This window comes from Podarcis vaucheri, assembly GCF_965113315.1.
Source record: "Podarcis vaucheri genome assembly, chromosome: 3".
Lineage (NCBI taxonomy): Eukaryota > Metazoa > Chordata > Lepidosauria > Squamata > Lacertidae > Podarcis > Podarcis vaucheri.
Window position 1 is genome coordinate 127,433,457 of NC_138761.1, and position 13,825 is coordinate 127,447,281.

Below are 13,825 nucleotides of genomic sequence, written 5' to 3' on the forward strand. Positions count from 1 at the left end.
TCCCAAACAATTTCCCTGTAATCTGCTGAACAAGTCAGTTTGAAAAGCTATAAATGAATTATTATTATTATTATTAAGCTTCTAGCCCAACTGCAATATTTTAAGAGGTGTTCTTTTAATTCTAGATAAAATGCTGCATCCCATCATTCCTTGCGGGTTTTGAAATGGTCCTGATCCTCTGTCATGGTCATGTCGTGCCTCCTTCTGGTGAAACAGCTGATCCTTCTGCTCTCCATCCCGACCAGGTCCCGCCACTCTGTCCTTCCCCAAGGCGGCTCTCTTCAGCTCCCACCCCGGCCAGCCCCGCTCCTTAGCGGCATCCCTGCTGCTCGTGGCCCGCCAGACCCGCTCCTGCAAGCCTCTTGCCCGGGATCCGGCCCGCGAAGCTCCGGGGCCTCTGGGGGCGCGAGCCTCGCCCGGGACGAGAAGGAGGTCGGGGGGGGGGGAAGGCCCCCTCTTTCCTCTGAGCGCGCCTGCGCGGTGAAGGAGGACCCCCCCTCTTCGCCTGGCCGAGTTCGCGTCCCGCGCTTGACTGCGGGAGAAGCTCGCGAAACCAGGAAGCGAGGGAAGCGGAGGAAAGTTCGCAGCCAGCCGTGAAGGCGTACAAAGGCTGGGATGCTGAACAGAGAAGACAGGGTGTGTGTGCCCCCCCCCGCCCTACGCAGGGACGCAGCAGCCCCCCCGTCTCATCCTGGAGGGAGGCAGTTTGCCCCGTGATTCAGCCCCCCCCCCGCTCCTCTCTTTTTACTTTCTTGTAAAGGAAAGCTCAGAGTCTGGGGCCCCTGCCTGGCTGGGGGTGCCCTTTCAGGCATTTTGGGTGCTATGCCCCCCCAGAAGTGTCCATGGGCGTAGCCGGGGGGCAGGGAGCAGCTGCCCCCCAATCAATACAAATCTGAGGTTCTGCCCCCCCCCCCCAACAAAAATCCTGGCTACACCCATGGAAGTGTCACCGCAGCCCAGGTTCGTGGGGGGGGGGGTCCCCCATCTTGTCTCTTAGCTTCATGCGATGGAATCCGGCCTCCTTAGTAGAGCCTCCTCTTGCCTGGCGCAGGGACTCCTGTATAGAAAGAAGAAGCAGCCATCTCTGTGGCGGAGAAGGTGGTGGGTGCCCAATACAAGAAGGGAATTCAGGCTGCAGGATGGGGGGCAGCATTCCTATTAAGTGGTGGGTGAGCATATCAGACGGCACAGCGGTTCTTCAAACAGCTCTTGTTTATTCAGAGGCCAGAACAGAACTGAACTGAAGGGTTCAGCCAGCCTGCTTATATAGAGCTCCACTAGAACGCAACAGTAACCATTTTCTGTAACTATCCAATCACTGAACGTCACTTTCGATCCTTTATTTGCATATGTGGACCTGCGTGAAAACTATCTACAGTGTCCCCCTGCTGGCCCAGAGTGAGAACTTTAGTACATAACAATTCCCTGTATAGATCATTTTTCCAAAGTGCCTAGGCGTTCTTACAAACATTATGAATGCATAAAATAATATGAGGAGTAGAGCGTAGACAAGAATCACCACTCCCACCAAACTTTAATATTGCTTTTCCACTGAAGTACAGAACTAATGTATTTGTACAAAAATATGGAAGGAAAAGAAAAGCTCTGCACTTGCTCACCCGCTAGTTCAAATGCAAATTCAAATGCAAAGAAACGAGTAAGAAAGGAGCGCCCCCCCCCCACAAGCAGTGAGGAAGGCAAAGAACAAAGCACATGGGGAAAAACCCCTTCATGCCCCCTCCATGAGTTTGAGGGAGGGAAAGGCTTTAATCCAACAGCAGGGGAAAGGGGGGGGGAGGGATGGGGGTGCTGACCCAAAGTCGACTGCGATTTAAAGGAACAGTATTAGAAAGATGGAGAAGCCTGGTGCACTCTGACTGGCTCCTCAGATCTGTGTAAACTAATATAAAAATATAGTTTGACTTTTCTCACTTGTTTAGTTACTTGTCCATCTAATAACTATTTGGATCTGTCATGATGATATCCAAACATAACTACTGTATCTGTGAAATAAAGATCCATTTATTTCTTCTTCTTTTTTTCTATTTTTTTAAAAAAAGATATTTATTAAGAGTTTAAGAATTACAGAAAGCAGAAAAAGAAAAAACAATAAAAACTTAACAAAACATACATCACAATACATATAAAAAGAAAAGAAAAAACATAAAATAAAAACAATACAGCAATACAACAAAAAAGAAAAAAAACATTAAAACACATCCGATATTCCATATCTTTACCTTTCATTTACTTGTTTCATCAACCTCCTCACACCTCCCTTTTTGTATTCTAGTTCAATTAACTATTTCAGCAAATTCTTTCCATCTTTCTCAATTTTTGTTCTATAATTTATCTTAACGGTCTAACCTTAATTTTTTTCATTTTGGCCCATTATCAATCAGCTTTTACTTAGTTCTTTATTAAGGTAAAGGTAAAGGTACCCCTGCCCGTACGGGCCAGTCGTGTCTGACTCTAGGGTTGTGCGCTCATCTCACTCTAGAGGCCGGGAGCCAGCGCTGTCCGCAGACACTTCCGGGTCACGTGGCCAGCGTGACGAAGCTGCTCTGGCGAGCCAGCACCAGCGCAGCACACGGAAACGCCGTTTACCTTCCCGCTATAAAGTGGTACCTATTTATATACTTGCACTTTGACATGCTTTCGAACTGCTAGGTGGGCAGGAGCTGGGACCGAAAGACGGGAGCTCACCCCGCCGCGGGGATTCGAACCGCCAACCATGTGATCGGCAAGTCCTAGGCGCTGAGGTTTTACCCACAGCGCCACCCGCGTCCCTATTACATATATACACCCGCGTTCTTTATTACATTTCTGCTAAAACCATATAGCTTCATTCCAACATCCTTCTAACATTCATTAATTTTGCAATGTTTTTGTAAATATACTTTAAATTTTTTCCGATCTTCTTCCACCAACTCTTCTCCCTGGTCTCGGATTCTGCCAGTCATTTCCGCCAGTTCCATGTAGTCCATCAGCTTCATCTGCCATTCTTCCCTGGTGGGTAGATCTTGTGTCTTCCAGTACTTTGCGATAAGTATTCCTGCTGCTGTTGTGGCGTACATAAAAAAAATCCTATCTTTCCTTAGCACCAATTGGCCGACCATGCCCAGGAGAAAGGCCTCTGGTTTCTTCAGGAAGGTATATTTAAATACCTTTTTCATTTCATTATAGATCATCTCCCAGAATGCCTTAATCTTTGGGCATGTCCACCAAAGGTGAAAGAATGTGCCTTCAGTTTCATTACATTTCCAACATTTATGATCGGGCAGATGATAAATTTTTGCAAGCTTGACTGGTGTTATGTATCGCCTGTAAATCATTTTCATTAAATTCTCTTTTAAGGCATTACATTCCGTAAACTTCATACCAGTGGTCCATAACTGTTCCCAGTCAGCCATCATGATATTATGTCCAACATCTTGTGCCCATTTAATCATAGCAGATTTCACCATTTCATCTTGAGTATTCCACTTCAACAGCAAGTTATACATTCTTGACAAATTCTTAACTTTAGGGTCTAACAATTCTGTTTCCAATTTTGATTTTTCCACCTGGAAGCCTAATTTTTTATCCAAATTGTATGCCTCCATTATTTGATAATAGTGGAGCCAATCTCGTACTCTATTTTTTAGTTTTTCAAAACTCTGCAATTTTAATCTGACTCCCTCTTGTTCCAGAATTTCCCAATACTTCGGCCATTTGGCCTCCATATTGAGTTTTTTCTGTGCCTTTGCTTCCATTGGTGACAACCATCTTGGGGTTTTATTTTCTAACAAGTCCTTATATCTTATCCAAACATTAAACAATGCTTTTCTGACAATATGCTTTTTAAACGCTTTGTGTGCTTTAACCTTATCATACCACAGATATGCATGCCAACCAAATACATTGTTGAAACCTTCCAAATCCAGCACATCCGAGTTTTCAAGGAGCATCCATTCTCTCAGCCAGCAAAATGTGGCTGATTCATAATAAAGTTTAAGGTCTGGCAGGGCAAATCCACCTCTTTCTTTGGCATCTGTTAATATCTTAAATTTTATTCGAGGTTTCTTGCCCTGCTGGACAAATCTAGAGATATCTCTCTCCCACTTCTTGAAACAGTCCATTTTATCCAGGATTTGCAAAGTTTGAAACAAAAACAGCATTCTTGGCAATACGTTCATTTTTATCGCAGCAATTCGGCCTAACAATGATAACTTCAAATTTGACCATATTTCTAGATCCTTTTTCACTTCAACCCAGCATTTTTCATAATTATCCTTAAATAAATTCACATTCTTGGCGGTCATGTTAACCCCTAGGTATTTTACTTTCTTAACCAGTGATAATCCTGTCTCTTTCTGAAACTTATCTCTCTCCATTTCAGTTAAATTTTTCTCTAAGACTTTCGTTTTCATCTTATTCAGCTTAAATCCTGCTACCTGACCAAATTCTTGAATCAGTTCTAGTACTCTTTCAGTGCTTGATTCTGGTTCCTGTAAAGTCAATACCAAGTCATCAGCAAATGCTTTCAACCTTGTCGTGTTCCTTTCTCAATTTTAAATTCTTCCATCACTACGTTGTTCACAATTAATTTAGCCTTTTGTTCTGAATAAATTGCACCTATACCGTTTCCAGAACCTTGACCAACCCCCATCCCTAGTAAATTCTTTTTCATAAAACTCCAGGAAATGTTGTCGAAAGCTTTCTCCGCGTCCACAAATATCAAAACTGCTTTGGTATTGATCTTGACTTGTAGTTTTTCTAAGATATTAATTATATTCCTCGTATTGTCAGACAAGTGTCTGCCCGGGAGAAAGCCCGCTTGATCTTTATGAATTACTTCTGTTAGCACCTTTTTTAATCTTTTTGCCAAAATGTCTGCAAAGAATTTATAATCCACATTAAGCAATGATATGGGGCGGTAGTTCTTAAGCTGCGTCTTTTCAGTCTCTGTTTTCGGTATAAGTGTGATGTACGCTTCCTTCCACGACTCTGGTGCCCTTTTCCCTTCCAGTATTTCATTACAGACTTCCTTTAAAGGTTGTATTAACCATTCTTTCAAAGATCTGTAATATCTAGAAGTCAGTCCATCCGGTCCTGGAGATTTACCCAGTTGCATGTTCTGAATGGCCCCTTCTACTTCCTGTTCTGTTATTTTGTAATTCAGCATTAATTTATTTTCTTGTGAAATTTTTTGTAGTCCATTGATTTTCAATAATTTATCAATGTCCATTTCTTTCTGCTTCTCCTGTGTATAAAGTTGTTTAAAATACATCTGGAAGCACTTTCTTATTTCCACTGGGTTCTGTATATTCTTACCTTCCACTTCCAAATTCGTGATAGTATTAAGTTTTTGTCTTTTTTTCATTTGCCAAGCCAACAGTTTCCCACACTTATTTGCTGATTCAAATGTCTTTTGTCTCATCTGTTTAATCTTCCATTCTATTTCCTGGTTCATCATTTTCATGTATTGTACTTGATATAACTTTATCTCTTTCAAGAAATGAGAGGCACAAATACAAGATGGGGGACACCTGGCTTGAGAGCAGTACATGTGAAAAGGATCTAGGAGTCTTGGTTGACCACAAACTTGACATGAGCCAACAGTGTGACGCGGCAGCTAAAAAAGCCAATGCAATTCTGGGCTGCATCAATAGGAGTATAGCATCTAGATCAAGGGAAGTAATAGTGCCACTGTATTCTGCTCTGGTCAGACCTCACCTGGAGTACTGTGTCCAGTTCTGGGCACCACAGTTCAAGAAGGACACTGACAAACTCGAACGTGTCCAGAGGAGGGCAGCCAAAATGGTCAAAGGCCTGGAAACGATGCCTTATGAGGAACGGCTAAGGGAGCTGGGCATGTTTAGCCTGGAGAAGAGGAGGTTAAGGGGTGATATGATAGCCATGTTCAAATATATAAAAGGATGTCACCTAGAGGAGGGAGAAAGGTTGTTTTCTGCTGCTCCAGAGAAGCAGACACGGAGCAATGGATCCAAACTACAAGAAAGAAGATTCCACTTAAACATTCGGAAGAACTTCCTGACAGTAAGAGCTGTTTGACAGTGGAATTTGCTGCCAAGGAGTGTGGTGGAGTCTCCTACTTTGGAGGTCTTTAAGCAGAGGCTTGACAACCATATGTCAGGAGTGCTCTGATGGTGTTTCCTGCTTGGCAGGGGGTTGGACTCGATGGCCCTTGTGGTCTCTTCCAACTCTATGATTCTATGATTCTATGACTTCCACCCACCCCATAGAAGAAGCAGGAAGTAGTCCTGAAGAAAAGATGGCTCCTTCTCTTATAAATTTTCCCTTTTCCCCATAAACATCTTTGGTGGCGCATCATGCACACATCATAGATACATCATACATATGGGGTATGTATGTATGAGGGAGGGGTCTCTGGCAGAAATCAATTTATCAGGTTTTGCCCCCAACCCTCCCTTGCCCTCTATCTTACACCCATCAAGTGATACAAAGGAAATATTTAAAAGTTCCTGGTTTTCCCAGTCAGGTAATCACACCTCTTTGTCCTGACCGAAAGCACAGTCCATTCTTGGATGGTTTGCTATTGTCCGTGTGCTGGCTACCCGTCTGGCACCCATCTGCCTGGATGCCAGTGATTATCTCTTCTGCAAGAGACTGCTGTGTACAGGATCCCAAGTTGCAGGGAGTATGGCTGTCTTTACCAGTTTTCCCAAGTCCCCCCTTTGGCAGTCCTTTGTTCCCTGAGTAAAATGAAGCTGGGATGGTGTTTTGCTGCACAAGGGAAGATGACTACCATGTAACTTTGAACAAGATACAATGTGGCAAAACTGGTGGGTTTTATGGGGATATTTACAATATTGAATGGTGTTGGTTTGGGGGGATGGTCTGGGGGTGCAGTGTCCCATTTAACTGGAAACAACCTCCCCCCCCTAACCTTTATAAAAATTCTGGTAACAGCCCCCTTCCCCTTCATGGATCACTGCCTTGCCGTGGCGAAGGGGCTTGAAGAACTCAGAGAAGCTATGAACTACGCCGAGCAGGGCACCCAAGACGGACAGGTCATAGTGGAGAGTTTTGACCAAACGTGATCCACCTGGAGCAGGAACCGGCAAGCCACTCCAGAATCCCTGCCAAGAAAACTCCATGGACAAAGACAACAGGCATATAAAAGTTATGACGCTGGAAGATGAGCCCCTCAGGTCGGAAGGTGTCCAACATGCTACTGAGGAAGAGCGGAGGACAAGTACAAGTAGATTCAGAGCTGATGAAGCGGCTGGGCCAAAGCTGAAAGGACGCTCAGTTGCGGATATGCCTGGAAGTGAAAGGAAAGTCCAATGCTGTAAAGAAAAATATTGCATAGGAACCTGGAATGTAAGAACCATGAACCTTGGTAAGTTGGATGTGGTCAAAAATGAGATGGCAAGAATAAATATTGACATCCTGGGCATCAGTGAACTAAAATGGACGGGAAGGGACGAATTCAGTTTGGATGACCATCATATCTACTACTGTGGGCAAGAAACCCGCAAAAGAAATGGAGTGGCCCTCATAGTCAACAAAAGGGTGGCGAAAGCTGTACTGGGATGCAATCTCAAAAATGATAGAATGATCACGATACGAATCCAAGGCAGACCTTTTAACATAACAGTAATCCAAGTTTATGCACCAACTACTGGTGCTGAAGAAACTGAAATTGACCAATTCTATCAAGACTTACAACACCTTATAGAAGTGACACCAAAGAAGGATGTTCTTCTCATTATAGGGGATTGGAATGCTAAAGTAGGGAGTCAAGAGATAAAAGGAACAACTGGCAAGTTTGGCCTTGGAGTTCAAAACGAAGCAGGGCAAAGGCTAATAGAGTTCTGTCAAGAGAACAAGCTGGTCATCACAAACACGCTTTTCCAACAACACAAGAGATGACTCTACACGTGGACATCACCAGATGGGCAGCATCAAAATCAGATTGATTATATTCTCTGCAGCCAAAGATGGAGAAGCTCAATACAGTCAGAGAAAACAAGACCTGGAGCTGACTGTGGCTCAGATCATCAGCTTCTTATAGCAAAATTCAAGCTTAAACTGAAGAAAGTAGGAAAAACCACTGGGCCGGTAAGATACAATCTAAATCAAATCCCTTATGAATTCACAGTGGAAGTGAGAAACAGGTTTAAGGATTTAGATTTGGTGGACAGAGTGCCTGAAGAACTATGGATGGAGGCTTGCAACATTATACAGGAGGCAGCAACAAAAACCATCCCAATGAAAAGGATATGCAAGAAAGCAAAGTGGCTGTCCAACGAGGCCTTACAAATAGCGGGGGAGAGAAGGCAAGCAAAATGCGAGGGAGATAGAGAAAGATACAGGAAATTGAATGCAGATTTCCAAAAAATAGCAAGGAGCACAAGGTTATGCTTAAAATTCTACAAGGAAGGCTCAAGCAGTATGTGGACCGAGAACACCCAGAAGTGCAAGCTGGATTTAGAAGAGGCAGAGGAACCAGAGACCAAATTGCAAACATGCGCTGGATTATGGAGAAAGCTAGAGAGTTCCCTGCTTATTTAACTTATATGCAGAATTCATCATGCAAAAGGCTGAGCTGGATGAATCCCTAGCCGGAATTAAGATTGCCGGAAGAAATATCAACAACCTCAGATATGCATATGACACAACCTTGATGGCAGAAAGTGAGGAGGAATTAAAGAACCTTTTATTGAGGGTGAAAGAGGAGAGCGCAAAATGTGGTCTGAAGCTCAACATCAAAAAAACGAAGATCATGGCCACTGGTCCCATCACCTCCTGGCAAATAGAAGGAGAAGAAATGGAGGCAGTGAGAGATTTTACTTTCTTGGGCTCCATGATCACTGCAGATGGTGACAGCAGCCACGAAATTAAAAGACTCCTGCTTCTTGGGAGGAAAGCAATGACCAACCTAGACAGCATCTTAGAAGCAGAGACATCACCTTGCCAACAAAGGTCTGTATAGTTAAAGCCATGGTTTTCCCAGTAGTGATGTATGGAAGTGAGAGCTGGACCATAAAGAAGGCTGATCGCCGAAGAATTGATGCTTTTGAATTATGGTGCTGGAGGAGACTCTTGAGAGTCCCATGGACTGCAAGAAGATCAAACCTATCCATTCTGAAGGAAACCAGCCCTGAGTGCTCACAGGAAGGACAGATCATGAAGCTGAGGCTCCAATACTTTGGCCACCTCATGAGAAGAGAAGACTCCCTGAAAAAGACCCTGATGTTGGGAAAGATGGAGGGCACAAGGAGAAAGGGACAACAGAGGACGAGATGGTTGGACAGTGTTCTCGAAGCTACAAACGTGAGTCTGACCAAACTGCGGGTGGCAGTGGAAGACAGGAGTGCCTGGCGTGCTCTGGTCCAGGGGGTCATGAAGAGTCGGACACGACTAAACGACTAAACAACAACAACAGCCCCCTTTAAAAAATGGTGTTACATTAGCTACTTCCTAGTCGTCTGGTATGGTGGTTGTTGCTAGGAATAAGTCACATGTTTTTCTTAGAAGATCAGCAATTTCACATTCAGTTTTTTAGGAACTCTGAGTTGAATGCCATATGCCTCTAGAAATTCATTAATTTGTCAACAAGGTGATACGGAACGGAAGGGGGGGCTCCTCTCCTCCCCTCTTTCTAGGAACATCTGAGGCGATGACCTCGAGGGTGCCCACCACACACTCACCCTCAGCCCCCTCACCGTTGCATAAGCACCACACTTCTCCCAGACCCCAGTAGAACCCCCTTTCCCCTTCTTTCTACGAGCGAAATAAGCTCATGTATATATCCCTATCTCTTGCTATGCCTGTTCGCGCTCCATACTTATAACGAGTAGACCGTGTGTTGCTGTATCTCCGCTTATTCCTATGGCCGCGCTTTAGCCAATCAGAGTCATGCATTCGCTCTGCAGAAGCTAGCTCAGGGAGCTCCTGCACGCCTCATTTCACTCCTGACAAGCTACTGACGCCCCCCCCCCCACTGCAAGAACAATGGATCTGAAACCAAGGACCTCGTAAAACTGTCAAAATCCTGTTACAATGTATCCATTCTGTTTCCGCTTGTCAAAATCTTGCTACAATGTATCCATTCTGTTTCTGCTTTTCTCTATAGTACAGAATGGGCTAGAAATCATTGGAATCTTTAGAAATTGATATAAAATCAACCGCAACTCCGATTTCTTCGCTCTCGGTGTCATTCAACTCAGTTCCCCTTGGACTCCATGATGCTGTCCCTACTTCCATAATCCCCGAAGCGGCAGGTCACGTACGCAGGAACTTCCTAATCCTGTCAGATCGTTTCGCCAAACCTTTCCTCTAGGCAATATTAGGTGGCAGACGATGCATATCTCTGACCCATTGTCTTGCCACCACCGGTACTCAATAAATGTTTATCTATGTATATTTCTTGCTCTGCATATTTCCCCCCTCCCTCATCCGAAATGTTAATGAATGTAATCCCACCCTTCCTTAATCTATTCATGACGTGTGAAATATATTCGTGATGTAATTCGTGAAACATGACCTTCCCATAATGTATTCATGACGTTTCCTGCACTGTATTCTGGGTTATGGAGGGAACTTTTAAAAGCCTATGTCACCCCATTCTCGGGGTTCAATGCCATTTTTTTTTTAATAATAATTTTTATTGCATTTTTTTCCAAATTGCAGATAGAACAGAAAAGAGAAAGAACATAGAAAATAGAAAGAAAGAAAAAACAAAAAATCACAACCATTTCAACAACTTATTTCGAATTTCTATCGGACTTCCCCACATCTCCCACATAATGCATTCTTGACAATAAAATTATCAGCAAATTATAACCTTGTTTCATGTGTTTCTTTGTACTTTCAATTGCAGTTTAAGTTTAAATCTCTTATTTTCCACTTATTCTAAAAATGTAACACATTATCATTTTTACCCATTTAAACTTTGATTTTTTCATAAATATTATCCAATTTCATATATACTCCACTTTCATTGCTGGGGCTAACATTCCAAGTCACGCGGCATCTTAAGATTCATATAACTTATAATACTTTTGCAGATAGTCCTTAAATTTTTTCCAATCCTCCTCCATTACTTCTTCTCCCAAATCTCGGATCCTTGCAGTCATCTCGGCTAGTTCCATGTAGTTCATCAATTGCGTCTGCCAGTCCTCCAGTGTGGGCAAATCTTGAGTCTTCCAATGCTTAGCAATAAGGATTCTTGCTGCTGTAGTAGCATACATGAAAAAAGTTCTATCCTTCTTTAACACCTTCTGGCCGACAATGCCCAGAAGGAAGGCCTCCGGTTTCTTGGGGAAGGTGTACTTAAACACCTTTTTTAACTCGTTATAGATCATTTCCCAGAAGGCCTTCAATCTTGGACAAGTCCACCAAAGGTGAAAGAATGTCCCCTCAGCTTCCTTACATTTCCAACATTTATTATCGGACAAATGGTATATCTTAGCCAGCTTGACCGGGGTCATGTACCACCTGTATACCATTTTCATAATATTTTCTTTCAGAGCATTACATGCAGTAAACTTCATACCGGTGGTCCATAACCTCTCCCAGTCTTCAGACATGATATTATAACCAATGTCCTGAGCCCATTTTATCATAGCTGATTTAACTGTCTCATCCTGAGTGTTCCATTTAAGCAGCAAGTTATACATTCTCGATAATAACTTGGTCTTTGGTTCTAACAACTCTGTCTCAAGTTTCGATTTTTCCACCTGGAATCCTGTTTTTTTGTCTAGCTTAAAGACCTCATTAATTTGGGCATAGTGTAACCAATTTTGCACCTTATCCTTTAGTTTTTCAAAGCTCTGCAACCTCCAATTACCTCCAATGTTTTCTATTATTTCCCAATATTTCGGCCAGCAGGCCTCCATATTGGGTTTTTTCCGAGCCTTGGCCTCTATTGGTGATATCCACCTCGGAGTTTTGCTTTCCAATAAGTCTTTGTATTTTTTCCAGACCATATATATTGCTTTTCTGACAATATGGTTTTTAAACATTCCGTGTGTTTTTCCCTTGTCATACCACAAATACGCATGCCAACCTAGCGAATTATTAAAGCCTTCCAGATCTAGGACATCAGTGTTTTCTAATAGAATCCAATCTTTCATCCAGCAGAAGGCCGCAGCTTCATAATATAACCTTAAGTCTGGCAGGGCAAACCCCCCCTCTCTCCTTTGCATCAGTTAGTATTTTAAACTTTATTCGGGGCTTTTTGCCCTGCCAGACAAACTTAGAGATGTCCTTCTGCCACTTTCCAAAACATTCCACTCTGTCCACAATCTGCAAGGCTTGAAACAAAAACAACATTTTTGGCAAAACGTTCATTTTTATAGCTGCAATTCGGCCTAACAAGGATAGTTTCAATCTTGACCAGATTTCTAGGTCTTTTTTAACTTCTGACCAACATTTCTCATAGTTATCTTTAAATAAATTCAAGTTCTTAGAAGACAGATTGACCCCCAGGTACTTCACTTTTTTGACAATGTTTAGTTCTGTTTCCTTCTGAAACCCCTCTGTTTCAATAGCTGTCAAATTTTTCCCTAACACCTTAGTTTTTTGTTTGTTCAACTTAAAACCCGCCACCCGACCAAATTTCTGAATCAATTCCAAAACTCTTTTTGTACTAGATTCTGGCTCCTGTAATGTTAGAACCAAGTCATCTGCAAATGCTTTCAGTTTATATTGTTTCGCTCCGACCCATATTCCTTGTACCTGCCGATCCTTCCTTATCATGTTCAGCAAAACCTCCAGGACTGAAATAAACAATAAAGGGGAAAGGGGGCACCCCTGACGTGTTCCTTTTTCAATATGAAGTTCTTCTGTCACCACATTGTTCACTATCAACTTAGCTTTTTGTTCTGAATAGATTGCTTCTATTCCATTCTCAAACCCCCTTCCCACTCCCATCCCTTCCAAGTTTTTCTTCATAAATTTCCAAGAAATGTTGTCAAAGGCCTTCTCCGCATCAATAAAAATTAACACTGCTTTAGTGTTAATATTTGTTTGTAAGAGTTCCAGAATATCGATAATATTCCTAGTGTTATCAAACAAATGTCTACCTGGGAGAAAGCCAGCTTGATCCTTATGGATTACTTCATTTAATACTTTTTTAAATCTATTAGCCAAAATATCTGCAAATATTTTGTAATCCACGTTTAGGAGTGAGATGGGACGGTAGTTCTTAAGTTGAGTCTTTTCAGTTTCCACTTTAGGTATCAGTGTGATGAATGCTTCTTTCCACGTATCTGGTGCCCTCCCTCCCCCCATAATCTGGTTGCAAACCTCCATTAATGGTTGTATCAAGTAGTCTTTTAACATCCTGTAGTACTTGGAGGTAAGTCCATCAGGGCCTGGAGATTTGCCTAGTTGCATATTCTGAATGGCATCCTCGATTTCCTGTTGTGTTATTTTACAGTCCAAGATTGATCTCTTCTCTTGAGATAGTTCTGGTAGGCCATTGTCTTTCAAGAATTGTTCTATCTCAGTTGCTTCCTCGGACCCTTGTGTATACAGTTTTTTGAAGTATTTCTGGAAACACTTTCTAATTTCTCCCGGTTTCTGAATATTTTTCCCTTCAACTTCTAGGTTGGTAACATAATTTAATTTTTGTCTCTTTTTCAACTGCCAGGCTAGCAGTTTCCCACATTTATTCGCGGATTCAAAAGATCTTTGTTTCATTTGTTTGATTTTCCATTCCACTTCTTGGTTGATCAATTTCATATATTGTGACTGGTGGAATTTGATTTCTCTTAAAGTCTCTTTTGATTTTGGGTTCAATCTTAATTTTTTCTCTCCATCTCTTATCTTCTCTAGTATCTTATCC